Genomic DNA, 13,636 nt, shown 5'->3' with positions numbered 1-13,636 from the left:
GCGATCATGTTTGCTGTTGTGTGCTGGGGTAGCAGACACCCACAGAATCAACAAACTCATTCGTAAGGCCAGTGATGTTGTGGGCATGGAACTGGACTCTCTGACGGTGGTGTCTGAAAAGAAGATGCTGTCCAAGTAGCATGCCATCTTGGACATAATGTACTGGTTGGGCACAGGAGAACATTCAGCCAGAGACTCATTCCACTGAGATGCAACACAGAGCGTCATAGGAAGTCATTCCTGCCTGTGGCCATCAAACTTTACAACTCCTCCCTTGGAGGGTCAGACACTCTGTGCCAATAGGCTGGTCCTGGACTTACATATTACCAATTAATTATTTATGGTTTTATTACTATTTAATTATTTATGGTGCAACCAATTTCCCCCGGGATCAATAAAGTATGACTATAAGTTCTCAGCTCAGAGATGATGAAATCTTTGTGGGGAATTATATTTCCCCCTGGTTACTATGAATTACTGTTGCATCACCAGTGCTTGGTTATTAGTACTCTTCAGAATGGTTCTCATGGTTCTGTCAGGTTTGAATCGATATGTTGGACTCTTATTTGTGTGAAGATTAAATTGAATGGTTGCTCTCGCAGGATTTTCCCATTTTTATTAATATAGTCGCAGTTTATCCCACCTAACTCATCCACTTCTCTCAAGTTCAAGTCAATTTATTACCAATGTATGCGTATGCAATCAAAATCTACATTCAAATTCATCTTCTTGCAGGCATTCAGTGTAGAGCAAAGCAATACGATAGACTTGATGAAAGACTACTTACAAACAAGACTGACAACTGATGTGTAAAAGAAGACAAACTCCAAATAAATTTTTAAAAATAATAACAAATAAGTAAATAAATACTTCAATCATGAGTTGTAGAGTCCTTGAAAGTGAGTTCATAGGTTACTCTGGTGCTTAAAATTCCATTGTAGTTTTTTTTACTTAGCCATATTTTATTTCTAAATTATTGATGTTTTGATATGTAGTTTGAAAATGAGAGTTGAATAGAATTCATTCAGGCTAATTTTTTTCTTTGCTGTAGTAATTAATTAATATTAAATGTTACTACTACCACATAGTTTTTATGCTGAATCTATATATTTAAATTGATTGTGATGTGACAATGGAACTTGGGTTCTGTTAAATCTAAAGAGAAAAAAAGAAAATGTTGGAGTGATACTGTCCAAAAGTTAGGCCACAACTGTTTTTGGATTTCCATTCCAGAAAGAGTAGTATAATCATTGTAAAAAAAAAATCTATTTTCATGGTTGAAAACCTTCTAAAGTTGAGGAACCCCAGCTCTATTCATATTGGAGTACAAAGATTATTATAAGACAATGTGCTTTTAAGGAAGGAAGAAAAGTCTTGTTTATATGTCGTGCCTTGTATAATTTCAAAACACCCCAAAGCACTGCACAACAGATAAAGTGTAATCAATGTAATTTTGTTTAAAACAACACCCAGTTCTCATTGTTACCATCAAAGAGGAGGTACAGGACCCTAAAGACTCACTTTCAACATTTCAAGAGCAGCTTCTTCTCCCTGGCCATCAGATTTCTGAATGGACAATAAATCCATGAGCACGACCTCAGAATATCTTTCCTCTCCTTTTGCATCTCTTAATTAATTTCCTGTTTTTTATAGTCAATGTAATTTATAGTTATTATTATGTATTGTTGCTGGCGAACGAATTTCACAACATATGTCAGTGTGATATTAAACCTGATTCTGATTCTAATCAAGTTTGCATTTAGTTAACGTCCACAGACAAGATAATAATGTCTGGATATTGAGTAATTGGGTACAAATAGAAATGTGCCTATTTGGCTGTTTACTTGGCACAATGAACAATAAAACCTGTAATAAGAACAAAAATAAGTCGCAAGCTGGAAAAATGATGTAGCTATTTAAAGAGATGGTCACAGAGTATAATGAGTACATTGATCAGCATACAAGAAGGATGGTTGTGGTCAGTTGATAGATTTAAAACAGAATTCATGTTGTGACATTTGTCTCAAGGTGTGGCTGCAATACTAAATAACTGCAACCATACCTCCCTCATGGGCAAGGGTCAGGTGTGCGTAGGTTTATGTTAACCTGATAAACAGAAGAATGACTCAGCAGAGGAGCTCTACGAGAGAGTGGTGCCAAAGAAGAAACTGTTCAGGCTCTGTCTTCAGATTCAACAGAACCCCAAGTACCAATATTACATCACAATCAAATTCAATATATATTCAACATAAAAAACTTGTAAAAATGTGTAATATTTGCAATGATATGGTAAAGGCAGGTTTTGTCTTGCTTGTTACAAAATTTTAAAAGTGATGCCTTGGTTGGGTTTGCTGACAGCCAACATTCGTTCCACATCCGTAGGGTACTCATTTGCTGCCTGATGCTGAAATACTGTCTTTGGAATTTTGGCAGGTGATAAGTTTAAAAAAAAAGTATTCTGTTAATCCCATATGCCAAAGATAATTGCAGGCTGGTGAGGTTGTAGCAGACAAGAATAATGTCAGACTCAATACGCCATGCAAGCAAGTCCTAAGAGGATTATAGAGCAAGCTTTTATTTCTGTTGGCTGCAGTATGTTGGCCTAGGGGGCATAATAACTATAATCAAAGATTGGCTGTTCAGAAGTGAATTAGGGCAACGTACCAATATTTTGCTCTACATGTGGAAGGTCTATAGATTGTTTCATCTAAACTGGACACTAATTCAATCAATGATGGATTTTTGTTAATCAAAGGCTTTAGAGGATATGGAGGAGTCTGGTTTAATGAAATTAGGATATCTTCTCTTTTCCTATGATATGATCCCAATGATCTAATCGAAGAGTTGAACAGGTTTGAGAATTTGAATGGACTCCTAGTGTTTCTCTGTTTATCTCATTTTGCAAGTGGTGAACGCTGTTCATTTTTGCTTCTTTCTTAAACATACGAGGGCTGATTGATAAGTTTGTGGCCTAAGGTAGAAGGAGTCAATTTTAGAAAACCTAGGCATATTTATTTTTCCTATATTTACACACTTAGTCCAGCGGTCGTGGAGCATACCAGTCCCTTCTTTGCAGAAGTCAGTGTCTTGGACCTCCAGAAGTGGTCCACAGCAGGAGTGATTGATAAGTTTGTGGCCTCAGGTAGAAGAAACTTCAAACTTTCTGCATTTTTACTCGATGAGTTGAACTGCACATGCATGTAACAAGAGCTGTATAACTCATTTCCTTCTACCGTTTATTAACTACAGTTTATTGGGTAAAACTGGGAGAATTCTACTCAGTCGTACAGAATTAAATAGCTTCTAGTTATGGTTTTCCATGGCATGGTGGCTATGTAAAACTACCCAATTATTAAGAGAGTTTTTACACAAATGGATAACTATTTAGACAGCATCAAGATTTGAATTTTTAAGAACAGGGAGGGATATGAATATTCAAATGGCTTGTACAATGTAATGATTGATGAACTGCAGGGTTATTAAAATATTCCTTTCAAGGAGGACAATTGCCTTAAGGAAGCATATAATATTAGAGGATATAAACTGTATTGAGTTGAATTCACTAATGGGTGGGTGGGAATTATTTGACACAATCTAGCCTTTGGTGACTGAATAAGAAAGCATAAATACTTTAACTAAACAGAATGTTGAAAACCCAGTGTTTGGTTAATGGCCTTGTTGTTCTGTGCTTTTTGTTTCAGGATAATTATGTTCCGAAAATAGAGTTCCTCAAATGAAGTAGTGATTTCTTGTGCACCATTTATTTGTCACAATAGCTTTTTGCATTTTTTCACCTCTGTGATTTACTATCTTGAGTAATTTCAGTTGTAAAATAGTAATTGGGTTTGAAGTGATTTATGTCAAAAACCATCCCCATGAAAGATGCTCAGAGAATTCTTAGTATTTTATTCAGTGGTGCCCTCTCTATGAACTATCACTTCATTCAAGTTGCAATGGAATGGCTACTCAGCACCCATTATCACGAAGAATTTTATTCTGAGGGTTTTGACAGATTGGGGTGAGTTATAACTTATATTTTCATGAACATTTGTGGTCTATTAAGTTGGAAATATTGGCTCCAATTTCTTGTTTAGTTTCAGAGTTGAATATTTGACATTATTATGAAGATAAACACTGAAATGAGATTTTACCTCAATGCCCATTTATAGGACACAAATTTGTAAAGTATGTACTCATCACTTCTTACTGGTGTTTCAATGTTTTTATTAGAAGGATTGATACCTTTGTTTAGGCATATTGCTAGGGCGGAGTGGACTGAGCTATGGTTACAGTGAATTATATACAAGCCAGTTCAGAATCCAAGTGGCCAATTTGGTTCCCATGTACCTTCATCTGTCAAACGCCTCACTAAAATCCATATGGACAATATCCACAGCTCCTTCTATGCAACTTGTACACCACTATCCAGTCACCTCTCACCATCCTTTCTCCAAAGTGAAAAATCCTATTTCACTCAACCTTACTGCATAACATATGTCCTCTAATTCAGGCAGCACCCTGGTCAATCTCAGACAAGAAAAAATCGACTGCACTTTGTTCCATAGATGCTGCCTGGCTTGCTGAGTTCGTCCAGCATTTTGTGTGTGTTTCTTGGTAAATCTCCTCGGCACCCTCTCTAAAGCTTCCACTTCCTTCCTATAATGAAGTGACCAAAACTGAACACAATAAATGTGGTCTAACCGGAGTTTTATTGAGGCCCTCCATTGCTTGGGGTTGACCATGGTGGTTGTGTTCCAGCTTACTACATGATAGGCTAGCTAGTACACAGGCAAGGCAGTGTGATATGGAGAGCAAACTGTTGACCGAAGTTCTATAGAGCTGCAATACTACCTCACGGCTCTTGAACTCAATGCACTGAATACTGAAGGCGAACACTATATGCTGCCCTATCTATGCTACCAACTATCAACTTGCACAGCAACTTTGAGGGATCTACGGACAAGAACCCCAAAATCCCTCTGTTCCTGCACACTGCTAAGAATCCTGCCATTACTTTTGTACTCTGCCTTCAAGATCAACTTTCCAAACTGTATTACTTCACACTTTTCCCGATTGAACTCCATTTGCCACTTTGCAGACCGCGTCTGCATCCTATCAATGTCCCTTGTAACCTACCTTCCACACTATCCACAACACCAGCACCTTTCATGTCATCTGTAAACGTACGAACCCATCCTTCCACTTCATCTAAGCCATCTCTAAAAATCACAAAAAAGGGGGTTTCCAATCAGATCTCTGAGGAACCCTACTAGTCAGGGGTCCCCGGTCAGAATACATTCCATCTACTACCATCCTCTGCCTTCTGTAGGCAAGCCAATTTTAAATCCATTTGTTAAGTTTCTCTAGATCCCATGCCTCTTGACTTTCTGAATGAACTTACCATGGGGAACCTTGTTGAATGCCTTACTAAATCCATATATGCCACATCCACTGCTCTATTTTCATAAATGTGCTTTGTCACGTTGTCAAAGAATTCAGCAGGCCAGGCAGCATCTCTAGGAAGAGGTGCAGTCGATGTTTCAGGCCGAGACCCTTTGTCAGGACTAACTGAAGGAAGAGTGAGTAAGGAATTTGAAAGTTGGAGGGGGAGGGGGAGATCCAAAATGATAGGAGAAGACAGGAGGGGGAGGGATGGAGCCAAGAGCTGGACAGGTGATAGGCAAAAGGGGATACGAGAGGATCATGGGTCAGGAGGTCTGGGAAGAAAAACAGGGGGGGGGGGTGGGAACCCAGAGGATGGGAAAGGGGTATATTCAGAGGGACAGAGTGAGAGAAAGAATGTGTGTATAAAAATAAGTAACAGATGGGGTACGAGGGGGAGGTCGGCCATCCCCCTCGTACCCCATCTGTTACTTATTTTTATACACACATTCTTTCTCTCACTCTCCTTTTTCTTCCTCTGTCCCTCTGAATATACCTCTTGCCCATCCTCTGGGTCCCCCCCCCCCCGTCTTTCTTCCCGGACCTCCTGTCCCATGATCCTCTCGTATCCCTTTTGCCAATCACCTGTCCAGCTCTTGGCTCTATCCCTCCCCCTCCTGTCTTGTCCTATCATTTTGGATCTCCCCCTCCCCCTCCAACTTTCAAATCCCTTACTCACTCTTCCTTCAGTTAGTCCTGACGAAGGGTCTCGGCGTGAAACGTCGACTGCACCTCTTCCTAGAGATGCTGCCTGGCCTGCTGCGTTCACCAGCAACTTTTATGTGTGTTGCTTGAATTTCCAGCATCTGCAGAATTCCTGTTGTTTGTCAAAGAATTCATTCAGTTTGTGAGGCATGGCCTGCCCCTCACAAAGCCATGCTAACTATCCCTAATCAGACTATGCTTCCCAAAATGCTTGTAAATTCTGTCTCTAAGTATATTCTGCAATAATTTGCCCACCAACTGAAGAGGCAACAGATCTGGATTGAAAGGGGAACTGAAAAACATATCATCAGTGAACAAGGTTTGCTGTTCATAATAAAACAAGTTTTAATGAAGTTTCAGTAGGACTGAAACCTACTAAAATCCATGGACCAGAGGACTTGCACACTCATGTTTGAAGTAGGAGGCTGCTTTCAAACAATGGTTGTAATTTTTGCAGAATTCCACAGGATCTACGGCAGTTCCTGGAGATTGTAAGGAAGCAAGTGCAACTCCTCTATTACATGCCAGTTGGAAAGAAAAATAAAATCTGTTATTAAGGAAGTGGGAGCAATGCATTGAGAAAATAATAATGAGATGAGGTTGAGTCGGAATGAATTTATGAAAGGATTTGTTCAGAGTTTTTGAGATAAATTGACAGAATCAATGAGGGCAGCCTTGTGTATTGGGGCTATCAAAAGAGCTTTAATAAGGTGTTAGACTGTAATGAATTGGGAGTAATATACTGGCATGGATGACGGATTGTTTGATGGACAGCAAACAGAAGAACTAAATGGGTAATTTCCAGGTTGAAAGACTACGCTACTAGGGTACTACAAAAGTGTCACAGTCTACATTAGTGATTTGGATGAGAGGATGAAATGTCATATATCCAAGTTTTTTGATGATGTAAAGTTGGTTGGCATCATGCATTGCTAGCTGGATGCAGAGTTTCATATGTGCAATGTAAGGGAACAGGCAAGGAGGCAGCAGATAGATATAATGTGGGGGAAAATTTGAGGTAATCCATTGTGGAAGGAAAATAGAGAAGCGCACTGTTTGTATTCAGTGATGAGATTGGGAGACATTAGTGTTCTCGGGGATATGATGTCCTGCAGAAGTTCAAAGTACATTTATTGTTAAAGTATGTATACATTACACAACCTCCTGATGCGTCTCCTTACAGTCAGCCACAAAACAAGAAACCCAAATGAACCCATTATAAAAAGACCGACAAACAGCAGGGGGAGAGGGAAGATGGAAAATAAATCCTGCTAACAATAGAAGTAAGCAAATAGCATTTAGGAAGAGAGTGAGTCCTCCGATAGGAAGCCTGGAGCAGGCCCACCACCCCAGCCTCAGTGCAATGAAGAACAGAGTAAACATTGTGGAGCAGCAAACAAAACTGGCACGAACCTCACTCCTGGTCCAGAAACACTGCCTTTTCAATCCATCTGGCCTTGCGTTTAATTCGTCCACATGTGGGGTCATTCCCTGCTCTGTGATCTGGGTCCTGTCATATTGACATCCATGAGTCTCAGCAATGTTTACTCCAGAACGGCTGCTTTCTTTTTGTTTACTTTTGGTGTTCTGTTAATGTTTGCTCTTTGTTGCATTACATTTAGTGCTGGCAACTTGTGATATGGAATACATTATCATTCAGCTATCATAACAAAATAACAATGGCCTTCATATGACATCAGTAGATAACCTCAACCTGGGAGTGGACCCCGCCGCCACACTTCAACCCCGTACCTGACCTTCCCATATCGCGTTTAGATCAATCAAATTTCGCTCTCGGTTTCATTGGACGGGCCCCAAATCTGCTTCTCCTCCACTCCAACTTTGCTCCGCTCCACTCGCCCCAAATTTGTCTCGAATATGCCTCGACCTCACCCTGGCTTTGCCTTGAAGGTGCCTTGACCTCACCCTGACTTCACCTCACACCTGCGCGCTTCGACCCTTGACTCAGCCTCGCCTTCGCTCGCCTTTTCATTGTTATTACGTTCGTTTGCCTTTTTTTTTACAGAAAAAAAGTGTTATTAATTAAGCACTTAGTTGTATTTCTTGTTCTGTTATCACGTAGTAAGTTGTCGCTCTCTTTCAGCAGTGCCATCTTAAACCGGAAGTTCATATGCCGGCCTTTAGTAAAAGAGAATTGCCCTGTCTTTGGCTTAATAAAGGTGAAATGCTTTAATTAACATGTGATGGTCAGCAACAAAGAGATTTGGTTAATAAATTTAAGACGATACATCAATTAAGGAATGCGATCCGATTCTGCCAGCTCCACAGGATTTATTTTGCAGATGGATTGAGTTCACTTCATCTATATTTACCTGTTTAGCTCCTATATAGAGTCCTAACAATATCTGGATTGTCCTATTTATGTTCTCTAATTAACATTAATATCTAGCATAATAGCTACAATTGTCCTCCTGATTCTTGTCAAACATAGAGCAAACCACACAAAAATGTAATATTTAACATCCATGAGTCTCACTGATGTTTATTCCAGAATTGCTGCTCTCTTTTTGTTTACTTTTGGTGTTCTGTTAATGTTTGCTCTTTGATGCATTAAGCTTCGTGCAGGCAACTTGTGATATGGAATACATTATCATTCAGCTATCATAACAAAATAACATTGGCCTTCATGTGACATCGGTAGATAACCTCAGCATTTTGTTCTTGGACCTTCCATCTGCCTGGAGTATCAAACTGGGAAAAATGGGTTTACTGGCGGCAGTAAAGATGAATGAAGATACTTATATTCCATGAAATACTTAGCCGAATGCGAGAAAGAAAGGACTAAAACAATATGCCGATAGTGTTGGATGAAAAGGGATAAGAGGATTCTTGGAGGTATCATAAACATCAGTTTAACTTGTTACTCAAAGTCCCGTGCTATCAGAAGTGGTCAAGCACAAAAATGATCTTTTTAAATAATTTCTTGCTGTAGAAAGCATTGATTTCAGTGGGATTCGTAAACTGCAATACGCCCTGATTGCATCTTTTTTTGATCAGAGACCTTGCACTATTCAGTCATTTACTGCTGACATTTATATTACTTATTGAAGGGCTTCCATTACTGTCTGTCACTCATAGGAGGGGAATAATTTTTTATGTAACTTCTGTTCGTATTTATTAGTGTTGTCTGGCAATTGGTCAAAAAAAGTGCTTTGAAAGATGGAATTGTCTGAAACGGCTATTGATGTGTCAGGATGCATTACCTGAATTGGAGAAAAAAATTGCATCTGCTGGAAATGCAACACAAGAGCAGAGAAAGAAGGAAACACTTAGCAGATCAAACAGCATTGTGTGGAAAGCAACAGAAATTGACACTTTGGGCCAAGAAGCCTTCATCAGAACAAGTGTGTTTTAAGTTGTAGAAAGTAAGATTTACTGTATGTGAATGACAGATGCAAACCAAACTTGCCAAGGTAATAATTACCCAATGGCAGCATGGCCTGGGTGATGGGGGTCTTAATGATGGATGCTACTCTCCTGTGGCAGCGCTGTACTTAATGATGGGGAGGGCTCTGCCCACGATGGACCAGGCTGTAACCACCACTTTTTGTAGACTTTTTCCACTATTGCCATCGGTGCTTCCATACCAGGCCGTGACGTAACCAGTACATACATTCTATCGCTGTACATCCATAAAGGATTGACAAAGTTTTAGATGACATGCTGAATCGATGCAAACTTCTAAGGAAGTGGAGGTGCTCTGTGCCTTCTTCATGCCGGTCCCAGAACACATCCTCTGATATGATAACAACAAGGAATTTAAAGTTACTAACACTTCATCCTGTTGAAGAATCACAGGCTGGAACATTGACTGTTTATTCCTTTCCATAAATGCTGCCTAACCTGCTGAGTTTTTCCATTATTTTGTGTGTGTTACACTGGATTTCCAGCATCTGCAGAATCTCTTGTGTTTGTTATCCCTTGTTCGCATCAAATCCCCTCACATTGTATGACTCAGCTACTCCTGAATAATTTACAGTCACCTGAAAATAAACAATCTACTGGAGGAACTGAGTGGGTCAAGCAGCACCTGTGTGTGTGTGTGTGTGTGTGTGTGCTGGGGGAGGAGGGGTATTGCCGGAGAAATCATCCAGGATTGGGTCAAAACCCTCAGTGGCCAACTAGTCTACCAGCCTTAACATTGTTGGGGTGTGGGTAGTCACAGGGGAACATGAAAACTCCACGCAGATGGCTGCTGAAGTCAGGGTTGAATCTGGGTCACTAACTGTGAGGCAGCAGCTCTATTAGGCACATTACTGTGACACCCAAATTTCTGACTTGTTTAATATCTTTTTTTTTCCCTTCTCAATTTCCTCCAGTGAAATGTGGTAGGTGGAATGGAGTCATGTAATTATGGGGATTAGGAATTCTGCAGCTGCTGGAAGTTCAAAGTCACATACACAAAATGCAGCAGGAACTCAGCAGGTTAGGCAGCATCTGTGGAAATGAATCAATATTCAATGTTTCAGGTGGAGACCCTTCTGCAGGACTGGAAAGGAATGGAAAGATGCCAGATTAAAAAGTGGGGGCGGGGGCAAGGGGGAAGGAGGATAGCTAGAAAGTGATAGCTGAAGCCAGTTGGGTAAAGGGCTGTAGAGAAAGGAATCTGACAGGAGAGGAGACTGGACCTTAGGAGAAAGGGGAGGAGGAGTTAGGGGTCTAGATGGTTTAGAGTTTGTAAAATGTGTTCAGGAAAGTTTTCTAAATCAATATATAGAGGGACCAACTAGAGGGGATGCAATATTGGATCTCCTGTTAGGAAATGAATTAGGGCAAGTGACAGAAGTCTGTGTAGGGGAGCACTTTGGTTCCACTGATCATAACTCCATTAGTTTCAATTTGATCATGGACAAGGATAGATCTGGTCCTAGGGTTGAGGTTCTGAACTGGAAGAAGGCCAGATCTGAAGAAATGAGAAAGCATCTAAAAAGCATGGATTGGGACAGGTTGTTCTCTGGCAAGGATGTGATTGGTAGGTGGGAAGCCTTCAAAGGGGAAATTTTGAGAGTGCAGAGTTTGTATGTTCCTGTCAGGATTAAAGGCAAATTGAATAGGAATAAGGAACCTTGGTTCTCAAGGGATATTGCAACTCTGATAAAGAAGAAGAGGGAGTTGTATAAAATGTATAGGAAACAGGGAGTAAATCGGTGATTGAGGAGTATAAGAAGTGCAAGAAAATACTTAAGAAAGTAATCAGGAGGGCTAAAAGAAGACATAAGGTTGCCTTGGCAGTCAAAGTGAAGGATAATCCAAAGAGCTTTTACAGGTATATTAAGAGCAAAAGGATTGTAAGGGATAAAATTGGTCCTCTTGAAGATCAGAGTGGTCGGCTATGTGCGGAACCAAAGGAAATGGGGGAGATCTTAAATAGGTTTTTTGCGTCTGTATTTACTAAGGAAACTGGCATGAAGTCTATGGAATTGAGGGAATCAAGTAGTGAGATCATGGAAAGTGTACAGATTGAAAAGGAGGAGGTGCTTGCTGTCTTGAGGAAAATTAAAGTGGATAAATCCCCGGGACCTGACAGAGTGTTCCCTCGGACCTTGAAGGAGACTAGTGTTGAAATTGCGGGGGCCCTGACAGAAATATTTAAAATGTCGCTGTCTACGGGTGAGGTGCCGGAGGATTGGAGAGTGGCTCATGTTGTTCCGTTGTTTAAAAAAGGATCGAAAAGTAATCCGGGAAATTATAGGCTGGTGAGTTTAACGTCGGTAGTAGGTAAGTTATTGGAGGGAGTACTAAGAGACAGAATCTACAAGCATTTGGATAGACAGGGACTTATTAGGGAGAGTCAACATGGCTTTGTGCGTGGTAGGTCATGTTTGACCAATCTATTGGAGTTTTTCGAGGAGGTTACCAGGAAAGTGGATGAAGGGAAGGCAGTGGATATTGTCTACATGGATTTCAGTAAGGCCTTTGACAAAGTCCCGCATGGGAGGTTAGTTAGGAAAATTCAGTCGCTAGGTATACATGGAGAGGTGGTAAATTGGATTAGACATTGGCTCGGTGGTAGAAGCCAAAGAGTGGTGGTAAAGAATTGCTTCTCTGAGTGGAGGCCTGTGACTAGTGGTGTGCCACAAGAATCAGTGCTGGGTTCATTGTTATTTGTCATCTATATCAATGATCTGGATGATAATGTGGTAAATTGGATCAGCAAATTTGCTGATGATACAAAGATTGGAGGTGTAGTAGACAGTGAGGAAGGTTTTCAGAGCCTGCAGAGGGACTTGGACCAGCTGGAAAAATGGGCTGAAAATGGCAGATGGGGTTTAATACAGACAAGTGTGAGGTATTGCTCGTTGGAAGGACAAACCAAGGTAGAGCATATAGGGTTAATGGTAAGGCACTAAGGAGTGCAGTGGAACAGCGGGATCTGGGAATACAGATACAAAATTCCCTAAAAGTGGCGTCACAAGTAGGTAGGGTTGTAAAGAGAGCTTTTGGTACATTGGCCTTTATTAATCAAAGTATTGAGTATAAGAGCTGGAATGTTATGATGAGGTTGTATAAGGCATTGGTGAGGCCGAATCTAGAGTATTGTGTTCAGTTTTGTTCACCAAATTACAGGAAGGATATAAATAAGGTTGAAAGAGTGCAGAGAAGGTTTACAAGGATGTTGCCAGGACTTGAGAAACTCAGTTACAGAGAAAGGTTGAATAGGTTACGACTTTATTCCCTGGAGTGTAGAAGAATGAGGGGAGATTTGATAGAGGTATATAAAATTATGATGGATATAGATAGAGTGAATGCAAGCAGGCTTTTTCCACTGAGGCAAGGGGAGAAAAAAACCAGAGGACATGGGTTAAGGGTGAGGGGGGAAAAGTTTAAAGGGAACATAAGGGGGGGCTTCTTCACACAGAGAGTGGTGGGAGTATGGAATGAGCTGCCAGACGAGGTGGTAAATGCAGGTTCTTTTTTAACATTTAAGAATAAATTGGACAGATACATGGATGGGAAGTGTATGGAGGGATATGGTCCGTGTGCAGGTCAGTGGGACTAGGCAGAAAATGGTTCGGCACAGCCAAGAAGGGCCAAAAGGCCTGTTTCTGTGCTGTAGTTTCTATGGTTTCTATGGTTTCTATGGAGTGGGACCCAGTGGAGGTGATAATCAGGTGAAAAGAGGCAAGAGGTCAAAGTAGGGAATAGAAGAAGAGGGAAGGGATTTTTTTTTACCAGAAGGAGAAATTGATATTCATACCACAAAGTTGGAGGCTACCCAGATGGTGTTGCCATCTCCTAAGGGACCCTGGCACCAAATATATTTTTACCATCTCCCCCAGCCCGCTTTTTACAGGGATCAATCCCTCCATGATTCCCTTGTCCATTCATCCCTCGCCATTAATCTCCCTCCCGGCACTTATCCTCCTCCATCACCTCCATTCAGGGCCCCAAACAGTCCTTCAAGGTGAGGCAACAATTTGCCTGCGTATCTGCTGGGGTTATCTCTTGTGTTCAGTGCCCCGAAGCA

The sequence above is a fragment of the Mobula birostris genome, chromosome 2, assembly GCF_030028105.1.
Source record: "Mobula birostris isolate sMobBir1 chromosome 2, sMobBir1.hap1, whole genome shotgun sequence".
Lineage (NCBI taxonomy): Eukaryota > Metazoa > Chordata > Chondrichthyes > Myliobatiformes > Myliobatidae > Mobula > Mobula birostris.
The sequence above is the reverse complement of the archived record's forward strand: the minus strand, read 5'-3'. Positions refer to the sequence as shown.